Genomic DNA, 14,966 nt, shown 5'->3' with positions numbered 1-14,966 from the left:
TTTATATGTTGTTAAAAGGAGATAACCACCGTGTCAAAAAATACCCCTGGAATGTGAACTATGTCTTGCCTTCTTCTCAGACACTGCATGGCAGAAGATAAAGTAAAAGTATGTTGTAGGAATAATTATCACTGTATTCCCACTTTCCTAACATATGAAATATCAACATGACAGTTTTGAAACTGATATAAGAACCACCATCTGAACAAGATAAAACTAAGGAACTTAAGGACAAATGGGAAATGCTTTAGAAACAAAAACTATGGCTCCTGATAAAAGACAGCAGTACCTGAAAAAAAAAAAAAAAGCCGAAAGGCCTTGTCAGCGGAAAATATTCAAAGATATCTGACAAATATATCTTCTCGCCATTCCCCAGCTAGGGTAGAGTCAGGAAAATTTCTAGGAAACTTATAGGAGAAAACATATTTGTGACATATGATACTGCCAATGTCCTTTGAATTTAAGATTCTGCTTTAAAAAGGATCAAATAATATTTCACCTTCAATTTTTCATGACTAAATTTGTGTTTCTGAAGTATGTAGATTTTAATGTCTTGTCTTCTTATTCTTTTAAGTTTTTTAAAATATTTTTATTAAGTTATTACATATGTGTCCGTATCCCCACGTTTAATGTCTTGAATACTTCCTTTTTGTTTACCTGCTAATATAGACCAGAATTATAATGTCTATTTTTATAAATTCACATTTACTTGATATTCTAAACTGTTATACACTTTTGTATTTAAAAATTATGAAATATTTGGTTTTACTAACTCAAATGCTTCATTAAACACCTTCCTGTAAATTACCAGGATTTAGTCTAGTGTTGTGTGGTATGCAGAGTAAGACAGCCAAGGTTATTTCACTCCAGTGTAGCTATTTCTACCCGTTGTCAGAGCCGGCCAGGAGGGTGCTGGGCATCTAGCCCAGCGTCCTGAACTGTGACGTGCCTCAGAACCACCTGGAACTTTAAAACATGCCGTTCCCCCAGGCCTACCACAGCCCAGGTGAGTCACGTTTTCCCAGCGTCACAGCCAGTGTGGAGACCACTGGGAGTCTAGGCCACGGTGAGAGCAGACCTACCCAGGGCGGTCTGCCACTGAGCCACACAATGAGGACCGGGGAGCCTATGCTATGGCCTGTGGGCCTCCAGGGTGGGTACAGTAAGCAGGTCCCTCCCCTCAGGCTGGAACAGGGTGAAGCCCTGCCAGGTTCATGGAAGGTGAATGCAGGCCCTGAGTGTGGGGGTTCCCCTCCCCCAACGGGGACACGTCAGGCTGCTGAGGGTAGGCACGATCTTATCTCCACCCCCTCCCAAGCTTCTAATCTGATCAAGACTTAACGTCTGAGATAAGGCTGTCAGCCTGGGCGAGCCCAGACCACAGGAGGAGGAAAATGAGGGAGACCCAGTAAAGATGGGGCAGCAGACAGCTTCCCACATCCTGGGGAAGCAGGTGTGGAAACCTGGGGGAGGCCAGGCGGTCTCTGAGGGCAGAACCAGGACCCCCAGATGGCAGCTTTGGGGAGGTAGGCTTCAGCTCAAGCCACAGAGGCCTGTCTCCCCATGAGGAAGGGCCGCTCCGTGGGCACTGAGTTCCACGCCCAGAAAATGCCCAGTGGAGTCTGGGTGCTGACCCCTGGGAGGGGGATGAAGTTACCGGGAGGGACAGGGGCCTGGAAAAGCTCTCTAGCAGTAAGTCCCAAATCCAACAGCGCAAACACAGAGCTCACCAAGTGCATCTCCAGCTTTCTGAATCAGAATCCCCAGCGGGCAGCCTGGTTAGCGAGCTCTAATGGCGATTCCCATGCACGGCCCATAGGAACGGCTGCCCTGAGCACCTGTGACTGTGCAGCCTCCTGTGGCCTAGAATTCACTCAGGAGGCACTCAGGGCCCAAAGTCGCAGAAGGACGGGAGCTGGGGACCTGGGCCAGCAGGGCGGTGGGAGCAGGTGCAGGGTGGGGCAGGAGGGAGTGGAGGGAGGGGCCCTGGAGGGGGAGAGGTTTAGATTCAGTCCCACCTCTCCTAGGCTCCATGCTCAGGTCCCTGGTGAGCGTGTAAGAAACCATGGCTGCCCTCCAGGAGGACGCCTCCTCTGCGGAGACAGACACAGTCATAAAACGGCGAGCGACCAGCGCAGAGGAAGGAGACAGGTTCTCGGAGAGGCCGCCTGCCTTCGGGGCAGCCACACTTGGGTGTTTCACAGCCGCCTCAAACCCACCCACCACAGCTGGACCCCTATGTGACCCTGAATCCTGCCCTGGCACACACTGCTCCCTCTGCTTCGAGATGCCCGGACCCTCATTCCTTGTCTGCCTGGAAAATCCCACTCACCCAAGGCCCCGCATCAGACTGCAGTTTGCCTCACTCCCATCAGCCCCCAGGCCACTGGGAACTCCTCTGCACCCCTGCCACACCTCAGGCTGCACAGGTGCCCTGGAGCACAACTGTCCCTCCTGGGCCACAGGCTGGCACCCTGCTCAGGGCGGGCCCAGGGGCCAACCACAGCGCCTGACATGACATGCTGGGGAGTGCTCAAAACTTTGCCCAATGGTGTGGGGGTGTTCAGAGAAGGGACGAAGAGCAAGGATGTTGGGGCAGTCAGGGAAGGCTTCTGGAGGAGGCAGCGCTCGGGGTGGATCCCAAAAGGCGGGGAGGGCTTGCTTTGGCAGAGGAGAGGGAACGGTGCCCCAAGGGAGAGGAATTTTAGAGCGAAGGCCCAGAGAAGGGATGCAGCTAACAGAGGGTGAGAGGGAGGCCTACTGGTGCAGAACTCAGACACAAGAGATGGGAGGCCAGCAGGGGAGGGGCCCAGGGAGCCGGCCAGGACACGGTGCCCCTGGTGCGTCTCTCCCCCAGGCCAGGGTGCTCAGAGCAACCTCCCTCCTCCCGGCCAGCTCTCCTTGGCAATCATTAACCCTGAGCTTCACGGGCAGGACCAGGACAGCAGGACAGGGGAGTGTGTGTGTGTGTGTGTGTGTGTTGTTAACTGATCAAACTGTTGAGTGAACCATTTCACACAATTATTACCCAAAAACACACCCCGCAGGTAAGGGGGAAACGGTCAGGGCATCCAGGGTGATCCAAACTAGCAGAGGAAGCAGGTCACGTGGACCAGGCAGGGGACCCGCATGTGCCCACACCTTTAGGTTAGAGGACAGTGGGGGTCAGAGAAGGACACAGGGCCCAGGTGGGAACAGGTGTGAGTGGAGAATGAACCCACAGCCAATACGGAGCTCGGATGGGCGGGGCCTCGCTCCCAGACAGGGCTTCCCGCGGGTGAGGCGTGGGTCTGGGCCCTGGAGTCAGGGCGACCCGGGTTTGAGTCCTGAGGTCTCTCCAGGCCTCGCTTTCCTCCGCTGTAACATGGGGCTGATGGTGTTGACTTGAAATCTCCTGCCTGTGCCAAGCCCTGTTCGGGCATTTTATACTCCCCTGGGCTTTCACAACGTGCCTCTGGGTGAGCATGTTTATAGTCCCCAGAGTGACGACCTCTTGGGTCTGTTTCTGGCATTAACAAGAACCCAGGTGTGAGGGCCGGGGGCACGGTAGGTAGGTGTTCAAAAGGGCCCCTGCCCTTACGAGGTTGTTAAGGCGAGGACCCCCCGCAAACCTGCCACAGGCTACACGGTGGTTCTCCTTCCTCCTCGCTAGGCTGGTATTTTTCCTGCTAACCCAATGGCACAAGAAACACATTTCACATTTGAATGCAGCGGTGGATTAAGAGCCCCAGTGGCTGCAATGTGACACAAGGTCATTATTCTAGCATTATTAAGCACAGGCTTTTTAAAAGGGCTGAGGCAAATGCATTATTCAAAAACCATGGAGAATGGAATAATGGTTCCTTCGGAATCAGCCTCCAAGAACATGCAGCCAGCACTCGGGATGGGGGCCCGGTAACCCCTGCCTGCCTCCCATGTGCCCAGACCGCCCGCTCCTCAGGCTCCAGGCCGGCCTTGCGCCCCTGCCTTGAGCTCACCCAGGCCCCAGGAGGGCTGGCCCTGGAGGCAGCAGCTTGGGTGGGGGTGGGGATTCTGGCCAAAGCTGTCCTGGTCATCCCTTTGGGGCCCCCAAAGCTCCAACAGCCACTGGTTATTGTGGAAAATAACTCACTTTGCCCAGGGAGGGAAAGCCAGGTCCCTATATGAAAAGTGAGAATGAAAGAAAAATTCACTTTCCTGCTTAAAACGCCTCCCCCGAACACATGCCCCTGCAGTGTACCACAGCGCCGTGAAGTAGGAAGCACGCTGGAAGATGGATCTCTGTATTTCTCTCTTTCTTTTTGTTTTAATGTCTTTACTGACTTGAGAGAGAGAAAGGGAGAGAGAGCTAGAAACATCGATGAGAGAGAAACATAGATCGGCTGCCTCCTGCACACCCTCTACGGGGATCCAGCCCGCAACTAGGGCATGTGCCCTGACCAGAATTGAACCAGAGACCTCTTGGTGCATAGGGTGACGTTCAACCCACTGAACCACACCGGCTGGGTGGGTCTCTGTATTGCTTGGCCCAGGAATGTCGTACTGGGCTTGGCTTCTGTAGAAGGAGGCGGAAAAGTGGTCACCTCAGCAGCACGGGTATGAATCAAGGGCCCCTCCCACATCGCGAGGCTGGAAATGTCACCATTACCCATTCACTTCTTTGGGCCTTAAAGAAGGGCCTTAGGAGCACACTGGTACTTTGGGGAGAAGGCGGGTGCCATGGTGATTCGCTGGAATTAGAGGACATTTCTCTCTCTCATTTTTCACACAGAGGCCCAGGTCTTCCTACCTGAGCAAGTGAATTCATTTCCACAGTAATCGGTGGCAGTTGGCAGTCTGTCGGGAGGTAGATCAGAGTAGGAGGCGGGAGCGGAGGGGCGGGAGCCCAGCTGTGTTAGCCGCATCACAGCCGTTTGTGGGAGGAGAACACTGGGCAGGAGCCCAAAGACCTGGTTCAAGTCTGACGGAGCAGTCCGAGCCAGTGCATACGCTGGGTGGGGGTGCCTCGGTTTCCCTACATTAGTATGAGACAATGGAGATGGCCAACCTTGCCAGCACCCATAGGCTCCCAGTGAGCAATGCTGGAGGCTGGCTGGGCCCCCTGCGGGAGGAATCACTTAACGCCCCAGAGACCTCCTCACACCAGCAGGACGCTGGAACTAAAACTGGGAGCCCAAACAAAGCTGTCTTTAAGGGAACAAGACCCACTTTATCAGGAGCGAGGCTTCCCTTTGAAAGTCAAATCTGAGGCTTTCAGACAAGGAGGGGTGTTCACACCCAGGGGGTGGGCGGTGGCCAGAGTCTGTACCCCTTCCCCGCTCAGGCCTGCGGAGCCGAACCAGGGGAACTCACCTCCTCAAACTCCTCCGCTGCTCTTTGCAGGCCCTTAAGGAAATCTCAGGGATGACGAGCAAAGGTTTGGTTGTTAGGAGGAGCCTAAAAGGCGCCTAAAAGACAAAACTGATGCTTCCAGGAGAGAAGCCAGGTGTGAAACCCTGGCCCAGAGACGCTGGGTGGCTTGCTCAGGGTCACACAGCAGGCTGGGCCCAGGGTAAGTCCTGAAGCCTCCAGTCTTGAGAAGCAGCATTCCAAGAGCTGGGCATCTGTGGGACTTGGAGGAACGGTTCCTAAGAGGATGGTGAAGGTTAAGCCACACCAGACTAGGAAGGAGGGAAGAGGGAAGAGAGAGGGGGGACCGGGAGGAGGGAGCAGGCAGTGGAGTCAGCCACTTTCCCTTCCTCCCGCCTCCTTCCTCAGCCTCATGATTAAACCAAAGGTTCCATCCTCCTTCTCACAATTTCCGTTTTTTTATCACTTACATTTTTTAAAACCACCGGTCAGGTTCTAGAGAGGATGTGCTCCAAAAACATTCAAGAAATAAAGGATTGAGGTCCCATTTTTCAGAAATAAACGCCCTCGTGTCTTAGCGCCCTTCTCGCACTGCTGCTGCCCCCTCCCTTTCACAGGCAGGGCTCCCTGGGAGAAGCAATACTGAGGCCTGATCTGGGGAAACTCTGGTTTCCAGTCCTGGGGGCAACAGAGGAGTCCTTCAGGAGGCAACAGCCCCCACTGGGAGTTTTCTTTTTAAAAATATATTTTTTATTGATTTCAGAGATGAAGGAAGAGGGAGAGAGAGAGAGAGAGAGAGAGAGAGAGAGAGAGAGAGAGAGAGAGAGAGAGAAACATCAATGATGAGAGAGAATCATTTGATCGGCTGCCTCCTGCACGCCCCCTACTGGGGATCGAGCTGGCAACCTGGGCACGTGCCCTTGACTAGAATCGAACCTGGGGCGCCTCAGTCCACAGGCCAACGCTCTATCCACTGAGCTAAACCAGCTAGGGCTCCACTGGAAGTTTTCAAAGCCTTGCTGGCCCTCAGAGAAATGCCAGATCACTGAGTCTGACCTCTCCTGTCTAGCTCGAGGCTCCATCACCCGCTGGGGCACCCCTATTAGCGAAGGCCCCCCATATGACAGAGCCCACGAGGACTCCACCACCTCCTCTCCCTTTCCATCTAGAGCAGTGGTTCTCAACCTTCCTAATGCTGCGACCCTTTAATACAGTTCCTCATGTTGTGGTGACCCCCAACCAGAAAATTATTTTCGTTGCTACTTCATAACTGTCATTTTGCTACTGTTATGAATCATAATGTAAATACCTGATACGCAGAATGTATTTTCATTGTTACAAATTGAACATAATTAAAGCACAGTGATTCATCACAAAAACAATATGTAATTATATATGTGTTTTCCGATGGTCTTAGGCGACCCCTGTGAAAGGGTCGTTCGACCACCAAAGGGGTCACAACCCACAGGTTGAGAACTGCTGATCTAGAGGCTCACGTTGTACCAGGTGACCATCCTCCTCCTCCTCCTGTCACCTGGATGGTCAGTCTCCCCCAGATACCTGGCCAGAGCGAGGGGCCTCCTCACCAGCCCTCATCTCCCCTCCCTTCGCCTTCGCCACTTTTTCCAGATCCACTGTCTGCTCCAGCTCTTCCTCTTTCAAGAAGTCTTCTCTGCCAGCCATGCCCAGCGGCTGCCTTGCTCCTCTGCACTGGCACCCGCGGCTGTATTGGAGGATTGTTACATGGTGCCCTTCCTGCCACAAACCTGTGAGACCCACAGCACTGGGCCCAGGTCAGAGTTCATAAGAAGTAGGTGAGGGCTTGCTGAAGGTGAGATTATTTTCCCCAAATTCCACTCTCAAGAAGGTAAATAATTCTCTAGGCAACAATAAAAGAGAAGTCACAAGGTAGCATGAGTCATCACCAATTGTGTACATGCGTTTGGGAGCTTCTGGTGGATTTATTGACTTATAGCACATAGGACTGGAATGTAGGCCAACATTATTAAAATTGGCAGATTCTCTCCCGCATTCTCCTGAAAAAAAGATTCTGTTCTGATCATTGCCCCCCAGCGCCCATCCTGGCCCCCACCGCCCACTTACACACACTCTACTCCCTTGTGCTTTCCAGTCTGTGGTCCTGTATTCCCACCATAAGGCCTCGCCTCATCTCCAGCCCATCTCCTCTCTGAGAGCTAGCTGATTCAACCACCTACGCTGGGATAGTTCTGGAGCCTTGCTGGGACCCGAGGTTCCCTGAGCCTCATACTCTCTGCCTGTCCAAGGGTTCCTGATGTCTCAATTGTACCCACAGGATTTTAATTCATGGAGCTGATGGAATGGACCGGGGAGGCTAATGCCATTGAAAGATAACTTATTACTTATATTTCCCAAGTGAAAGGGATACATCACACACACAGGACCACAAGGGGGGCACTAGGTTTTGGTTAAGAGTCAGAACAGGAGTGAGGGGAAGGCCTCGGCTAGAGTCTTTATTGGGTTTCCATGGGAAAGGCAAGGCAGGCAGGTTGAAAAGCTTAGGACTGGCTCATTTGAATAATTCCAGTGGGTTTGGGGCATAGGAGCTGTCCCTGCTTGTCTGGTACCCGCCCTAGAATGGTTTAGGGCAGGGGGAGATATTGGCTTGGTGTGTGAGACCGAGATAAGGAGGTGGTTCGAGCATGGACTCTGGGTCGCAGGCGAGGTGCAACTCATTTTGGCGGTTAGTTTGGTCCCGTGATCAATGGGTGCCAAACAGACCGACAGACTCGAAGCAAGCAGAGCACCCATCCACTCACTTCCCCTCAGCTAGCTCAGCTTCGAGGGTTCATTAATCTAATCACTCTCTTGCTAATACAGTAATTCTCCTGCTCTGATACCTCCTTAATGCAACCCCATCCCTGGACAAACTTAACTATCAGCCTTCACTCCCTAACTTGTGGCCACCAACCCTCTAGCACCAGCACCTCTCCCTTGCTTCTGGCTGTTACAGCAGCGGAGGTGTCCTCGGCCTCCCCAGTCTGGAATGTAGCCCAGTGCTTCCTCGGGATCTTTGCGCCAGTGCCACCCTCTCTAGTGAACCTCTCCCATTAGCATTCGTAATTCTGTATTTTATTTTTTTAAAATGTTTTTATTTATTTCAGAGAGAGAATGGGAGAGGGAGAGAGGAATAGAAACATTAATGATAAGAGATAATCATTGATTGGTTGCCTCCTGCACACCCCCTACTGGGGATTGAGTCCGAAACCCGGGCATGTGCACTGAACGGGAATCCAACCGTGACCTCCTGGTTCATGGGTTGACATTCAACCACTGAGCAACACTGGCCAGGCATACTTGTTTATTTTTATTTATTTATTTTTTTATATATTTTATTGATTTTTTTACAGAGAGGAAGGGAGAGAGATAGAGAGTTAGAAACATCGATGAGAGAGAAACATCGATCAGCTGCCTCCTGCACATCTCCTACTGGGGATGTGCCCGCAACCCAGGTACATGCCCTTGACCGGAATCGAACCTGGGACCTTTCAGTCCGCAGGCCGACGCTCTATCCACTGAGCCAAACCGGTTTCGGCAATACTTGTTTATTTTTAATCCTCACCTGAGGATATATATTTTATTGGCTTTTAGAGAGAGAGGAATGGAGAAAGAAACATCGATGTGAGAGAGAAACATCAATCAGTTGCCTCCTGTACATGCCCTGACTGGGGATCGAACCCACAACCTTTCGGTGTACAGGATAACACTCCAATCAACTGAGCCACCCAGCCAAGGCAGCATTCATAATTCTTAAAAGGAAAAAAATAGTAGCAACAGCAAAAAACTCCTTGATAAACTTATAATTGGGGAGAGGGGCCACTTATAATATAATACAAACTTATAATTTATATGCTAAACAAAAGACTAGTTTCCCAAATACATAAAGATCATTTTCCATTCAATGAAAACAGACCAACAACCTAACAGAAAATGGACAAAACATACACATAGATAGTTCATAGAAAAGGACATAGAAATTGCTCTTATGTCTATGAAAGCATTTTCAACCCGATTCATAGCAGGGAAAATGCAAGGTTAAGCTATATTGAGAAATTATTTTTGCCTTCCAGATTGGCGAATATCAGTAAGTTTGGTAACACTGTACATCGGAGGGTGTGGAAAAATTAGCATCCTCACACATGGCTGGTAGGCGGTACGCATTCTTAGCAATTCTGTGGGGAGCTAATTGCTAATAGCTTTTGAAATACACACTCACATAGTTCTGACCCATCAATTCCACTCCTGGGACCTTATGCCACATGCACCTACCTACACTGCAAAATAACTAAAGCGCAGGCAGTTCTGTGGGGCATTGTTCGTGGTGTCCAAAAAACAGGAAACGGGTTAACTTATATGACATCAGGTGGTGGTAGGATATTAGGTAGCTATAAACAAGAATAAGACACTGTGTACTGCTCTGGAAACAACTGGGAAAAGAATGAATCAAGGGCAGATGCATGCAGTGTGCCACCAACAGCGGGGAGAGACTCCACATGTGTTTACTGGTTCATGCATGAAGTATCTCTGGAAGAAACTGGTGAAGTTGCCTCAACGGTGGGGAGAAGGGATTGGGAGGTCAAAGGAAATGGGGGTGAATACTTTTCACACTGAAATCTCATTTTTTGAATTGTGAACCTTGTACATTTATTTTCTAAGGAAAAAAAAAAAGGTGTGTGTGTGTGTGTGTGTGTGTGTGTGTGTGTGTGTGTAGAACATGCAAGATTAAAAAAGCAAAACAAAACCTTCCCTAACCCACTCCCCTTTCTGGCATCCAGCTTCCCTCCTGCCCCATTCCTCAGCTACCTCCGTCTGACTTCTCCCATGGCGTTTACTGGTCTCTAAGTCCAGTGGCTGCTCCCAGTCCTATCTTACTTGCTGTAGCTCCAGAGACGTCACAGGCCCAGGCCCTGCTCCTTGGACACGTTTTCAGGGCACCACACATCTGAGTTCCTCTGCTCCTTCTCTGGGAGCTTTTCCAGTCTCTGCAGGCTCCTCCTCACTCTCTCAGTGCGGACCCTCCTGGAGCTCACGCCTAGGCCTCCTCTCTGCTCTGCTCCTCACGGTCCTCACACACTCCCTGGCTCATCCCCTCCCGGGCTTCACTCACCTTCTATGGGCTTCACTCACCTTCTACGTGCACGTAACTCCCAAATCCACATCTCCAGCCAGACCTCGCTTCTCACCTCAGGGCTCCGCCTGGGTGTCTCCCAGGGACCTCCAACCCACCATAATCGAAATGTAACTCGCCATCTTCCAGCCCGTTTCATCCTCCACCCCCGGGAGGCCTCCCTGCCTGTGATCCGTGGTGAGTGTCGCTAGTTCATCCACTCTTCCCCTTCCACCACTGCTCACCTACTGGGTATCTCTTCATTGGCTCCACCACCCTCCTCACTGGTCTTCCTCAGGCTTTCTCCTATCTCAGGGACTTTGCACACATATGAACCCTCTCCTCCACTCTCCATACCTGCTTTATCTTTTAAAAAAAATTGTTTGTACTGGTTTTCAGAGAGGGGGGGGGGGGGAGAAAGAGAAACATCAACTGGCTGCCTCCTGCATGCCCCCCACCAGGAATTGAGCCTGAAACGAGGCCATGTGGCAACCTTCACAAGATGATGTCCAGCCAACAGAGCCACACCAGCCAGGGTCATACCTGCTTTATCTTAATGCTTATCTGTCTTCTAAAACTCAGATTAACATCATTTCCTCAAGAAACCTTTCCTGACCTTTTAGACCATAAATCTCAATTAAGGTTGACTTTATCCCCCCTCCCCCCCTCCCAGGGACATTTGACAACGTCTGGAGACATTTTTTGTTGCATAGCTGGGGTGGGGGTGTGCATGGCTACTAGCATCTAGTGGGTAGAAGCCAGGGATGCTGCTAAGCATCCTACAATGCACAGGGCAGCCCCACAGCAAAGGAGTACCTGGCCCAACATGTCCACAGTGCAGAGTGAGAAACCCTGCCCAGACTAAATCACGTCCCCATGACACACTTTCACAACACGCTCTATTTCTCTTGCATATCACCTATCACAATCGTGATTAAATATTTAACTGTGCAAAGGCGTTGGCCAACTTCCATTTTCTAAGCTTTATGGGGTGAATAAGTGAATTAAAGTCACTGGCTCATGTTTACCTATCTCCACCCCAATGACCACCCTCAAGCACAGAACCTTGAACTTGGCAGTGAAAAGGTACATGAGATGCTCACGGCAGGGACTGACCCGTCCTGCGCAGACGCCACCCCGGGTCCTACCCTCCAACTCCCCTGGGTCCTCTATGCCGTCCAACAGCAGTCCTGTCCCTTGCCCTTGACCAGATGCTCTCCCTACACTACAGCTCCTAGCTCTGCACAGCTCTGGACACCCCTCAAACCCTCATCTCCACCCAGGTGGCTCCAGGGGCCCCTCCAAACCAACAGGGCCCAAGCTATTGCCTCGTCATCTTGTCAAACTGGCCGCTCTTTCTGTTAGCTTACCCACCATACACCCAGCCTCCAAACCAGAAACCTGCGCGCCCTTGTGTGGCACATCCATCCTTCAGACCTGCTCCCTCCCCCCACCCAACGATAAAGCTTCAGTGTTACCCAGTTTTCTCCCACTTGGTTGTTCTTGCTTTAAGTCTCTTTCCTTCCCAGTCTGCCTGGGACATCATGCCCACCTATGTCCTTCTAAGGTGACAAATGGCATGTATCACTTCCTGATAAAAACAAAACAAAACAAAACCCTCCAATGCTTCTCACTGCCTACAGGGTGGAGGCCAAGCTCCCTAACCTGGTCCAAGACCTGTCATACTCTACCCTGCCATGGCCTTGTCACCAGTCACACCCCTGTCCAGTCCCAAGCACAAAATCCACTGTGCCACTAGCTTCATGCCCTCCCTTCCCCGCTCCCCTTCCTTCCCCTCCTCTTAACTCCTCTCTCCTTTCTCTTACCTTCCCCTTCCTCTGTCTAGATAACTGGAGATCTCATGTTCATTCTTAAAATCTAGTCCAAACACTTCTTCCTCAACCGTATGGCAGTTCCTCAAAAAATAAAACATAAATTGCCATAGGATCTAGTGTTTCTACGTCTGGGTATATGCCTCAAAGAACTGAAAGCAGGAACTCAAAATAGAGAGTTGCACACCAATGTTCACAGCAGCACTACTCACAACAGCCGGAAGGTGGAAGCAGCCCGAGTGTCCATCACAGATGAATGAATAAACAAAACGTGTCTAACCATATGATGGAATAGTATCCAGCCTCAAAAAGGAAGGGCATTCTGAGGCATGCTACAACACAGGTGAACCTTAAAACATGATGGTAAGCGAAAGAAGCCAGACACAAAAGGTCACATGTTGTATGATGCTACTTACATGTGCTACCTAGAATAGTCAGATCCATGGAGACAGAAAGAAGAATGATGGCTGCCAGGGGCTGGGGGAGGAGGGGATGGGGAGTTAGTGTTAGAGTTTTAGGAAGTGAAAAGAGTTCCACAGTTGGGCGGTGGGGATGGTTGTACAATGATGTGAATGTACTTAAAGACACTGAAGTGTGTACTTTAAAATGATAAAAATAGTAAATGTTATGTCATATGTACATTTTACCACAATAAAAAAAGGCAAAAACAAAACCCAAACCCACTGATTTGTGTTGAGTACCTCTATACCCGTCCGCCAATTCCTAATTCCCTACAACACCCGCTGGGTGGGGCTGAGCGGGCCCTCCTCTGCGTAGGCTCGCACACATCCTTGGCACACATCCTTAGCACATGGCAATTACGGACTGACACCCTGTCCGCCCAGACTGAAGGTTTCTGCAGGCAGGGACTAGGTCTGCCTCACTGCTCCTGCCCCAGCATCTAGGCCACAGTCTAGAGCAGCCTACAGTCCTCCAATGAGGACTGTAACCCAAATCAATCCATTTGGATTAACACTACCCCAAATCTCACAGCCTGTTGTCCCTAGAACAGTGATTTACTTCCAAGATTCATCAACAAGCCCCTCCCTCTCCTGGAGAAGATAAACCTCCCCTCTTTCATTAAGCAACTTGGTCAGAAGGGGCTTCCATGGAGGAAGATAATAAACAGCTAACTTGGGAGGAACAAATAAAATAAAGCCAGGGCTGGGTCGGGGCAGGCGCGCTTGGCCATGTGTCTCACGTCACCATGCTCTGTCCTCTCCCTCTCTGCGCAGATGACGGGCTGATTCACTTCCTGTGTCCCCAAGAGGGGACCATGGAGAAGCCCAGTCCTTTGAGCCCGGAGAGATGATTAGTCACTGGCTAGAAGGTTGCTGACCTTAGTGTGGGGGCCGACCACAGGCCTGCTGCCCCTGCCCCCACTTTCTTATGTAACCCAAGGTCTGGAAAGCAAAGAGAACTTGGCGGTGGCTCTCAGCAAGAGGCTCAGCAGGCCCAGAGCCTTCCCCTTTCTCACACCCTGCCCTGCCAGCCCTTGGAGCCCCCACCCACAGATTCCCATCCATCCCACATTGACAATCGGAGCTGGAAGAGGAAACTGCATCTGGGTCCTGAGAGTGATCCTTGGGAGGGAGGGTACTCAGAGGGCCTCTAGCCCAGTGGGTCTCAACCAGAGACCATTTCGCCCCAGAGGGCGATTGGCATTGTCCGGAGACATGTTTGGTTGTAATGAAGGAAGCGAGAGGTGGTGCTACTGACATCTGGTGGGTAGAGGCAGGGATGCTGCTCAGGACAGCCCCACAGCAAAGAAGTATCCAGGCTACCACGTCAATAGTCCCCGATCTAAGCCACGCCGTCTCTTTCACAAATGGGAAAACAGAGGCCCAAGAAGGGACAAAGCCAAAGTCAACTGTGAGTTAGTGTCAGAATAGAATCCAGGACTCCCCACCAGTCACACCGGCCACAACAGCCTTCAGCTCCCAAGAGTGCAGTGACCAACTCAGCGGCAGGTGGCAAGGGGGCGGAGCGGCTGACTTTGGGAGCATGGAGTCTAGAAGCCCATGATGGCTAGGCTCTGTGCCTCTGGCAGGCTCCACACGGACCCCGCCAGGGTCAGCCTGGCCATGGGCTCCCAAAAACCAGAGAGAAAGAATGTCTTAAGGGGCTATGGTGTGTCCAGGCAAAATGCCTGTTTGAGGCTTAGGTGAAATTTGCCACCCAAGTCCCAACAGAACATGCTGGGGGTGATCCCAGCCTGGCATCAAGGCCAGAAGGGAGCACGACTCTATAGGGTAAACCCTGACTCAGAGAACAGGGCATGGGTGGGAGTTACACCTTAGATTACTGCTTTGGGGGACACTGTCTTTTCCCCCAGATGCCAAAAATGACTTCATCTCTCATACCTGTCGGCTCCTCACTGCCATCTGTGTAATTTCAAAATAACATCTCGAGTCACCCTTGTTCTTCCCCCAGGAGCCAACACCATGTCTCCAACCATGGGCCAGACACTAGGGCACCGGTCCAGGCAGCAGAACTGATGGTGCAACCCCATCATTTGTGAAGGACTGACTCACATCATATCACAGCAGGAGTACTTTTCCATCCACTATTGCTAAAAGCCACCACACTTGCAGCGATGGCGGTGATAAAGAGGTCAGGGGACAGAAATGCACGAGCTATGTCTCAGGTCAAGGCCTCAC

The 14,966-nt window shown here is 51.3% G+C and overlaps 1 protein-coding gene across 4 annotated transcripts in view; it reads right to left on the bottom strand.

Moving 5' to 3' along the window:
• Positions 1-14,966, bottom strand: part of PAQR5 (progestin and adipoQ receptor family member 5) — a 75,121-nt gene that overhangs the window by 55,229 nt on the left and 4,926 nt on the right. Inside the window, exon 1 of one of the 4 annotated variants that reach the window (XM_036306002.1) lies at positions 5,332-5,349. The exons of the other annotated variants lie outside the window; for them this stretch is intronic. The gene's annotated coding sequence lies outside the window, so the exon portion shown is untranslated. Of the gene's footprint in view, positions 1-5,331; positions 5,350-14,966 lie in introns of those variants that run through there. 4 annotated transcript variants of the gene reach the window in all.

This window comes from Myotis myotis, unplaced genomic scaffold, assembly GCF_014108235.1.
Source record: "Myotis myotis isolate mMyoMyo1 unplaced genomic scaffold, mMyoMyo1.p scaffold_m19_p_1, whole genome shotgun sequence".
Taxonomy (NCBI): Eukaryota; Metazoa; Chordata; class Mammalia; order Chiroptera; family Vespertilionidae; genus Myotis; species Myotis myotis.
Note: the sequence above shows the minus strand (reverse complement) of the source record. Positions and strands in the feature narration are given on the sequence as shown.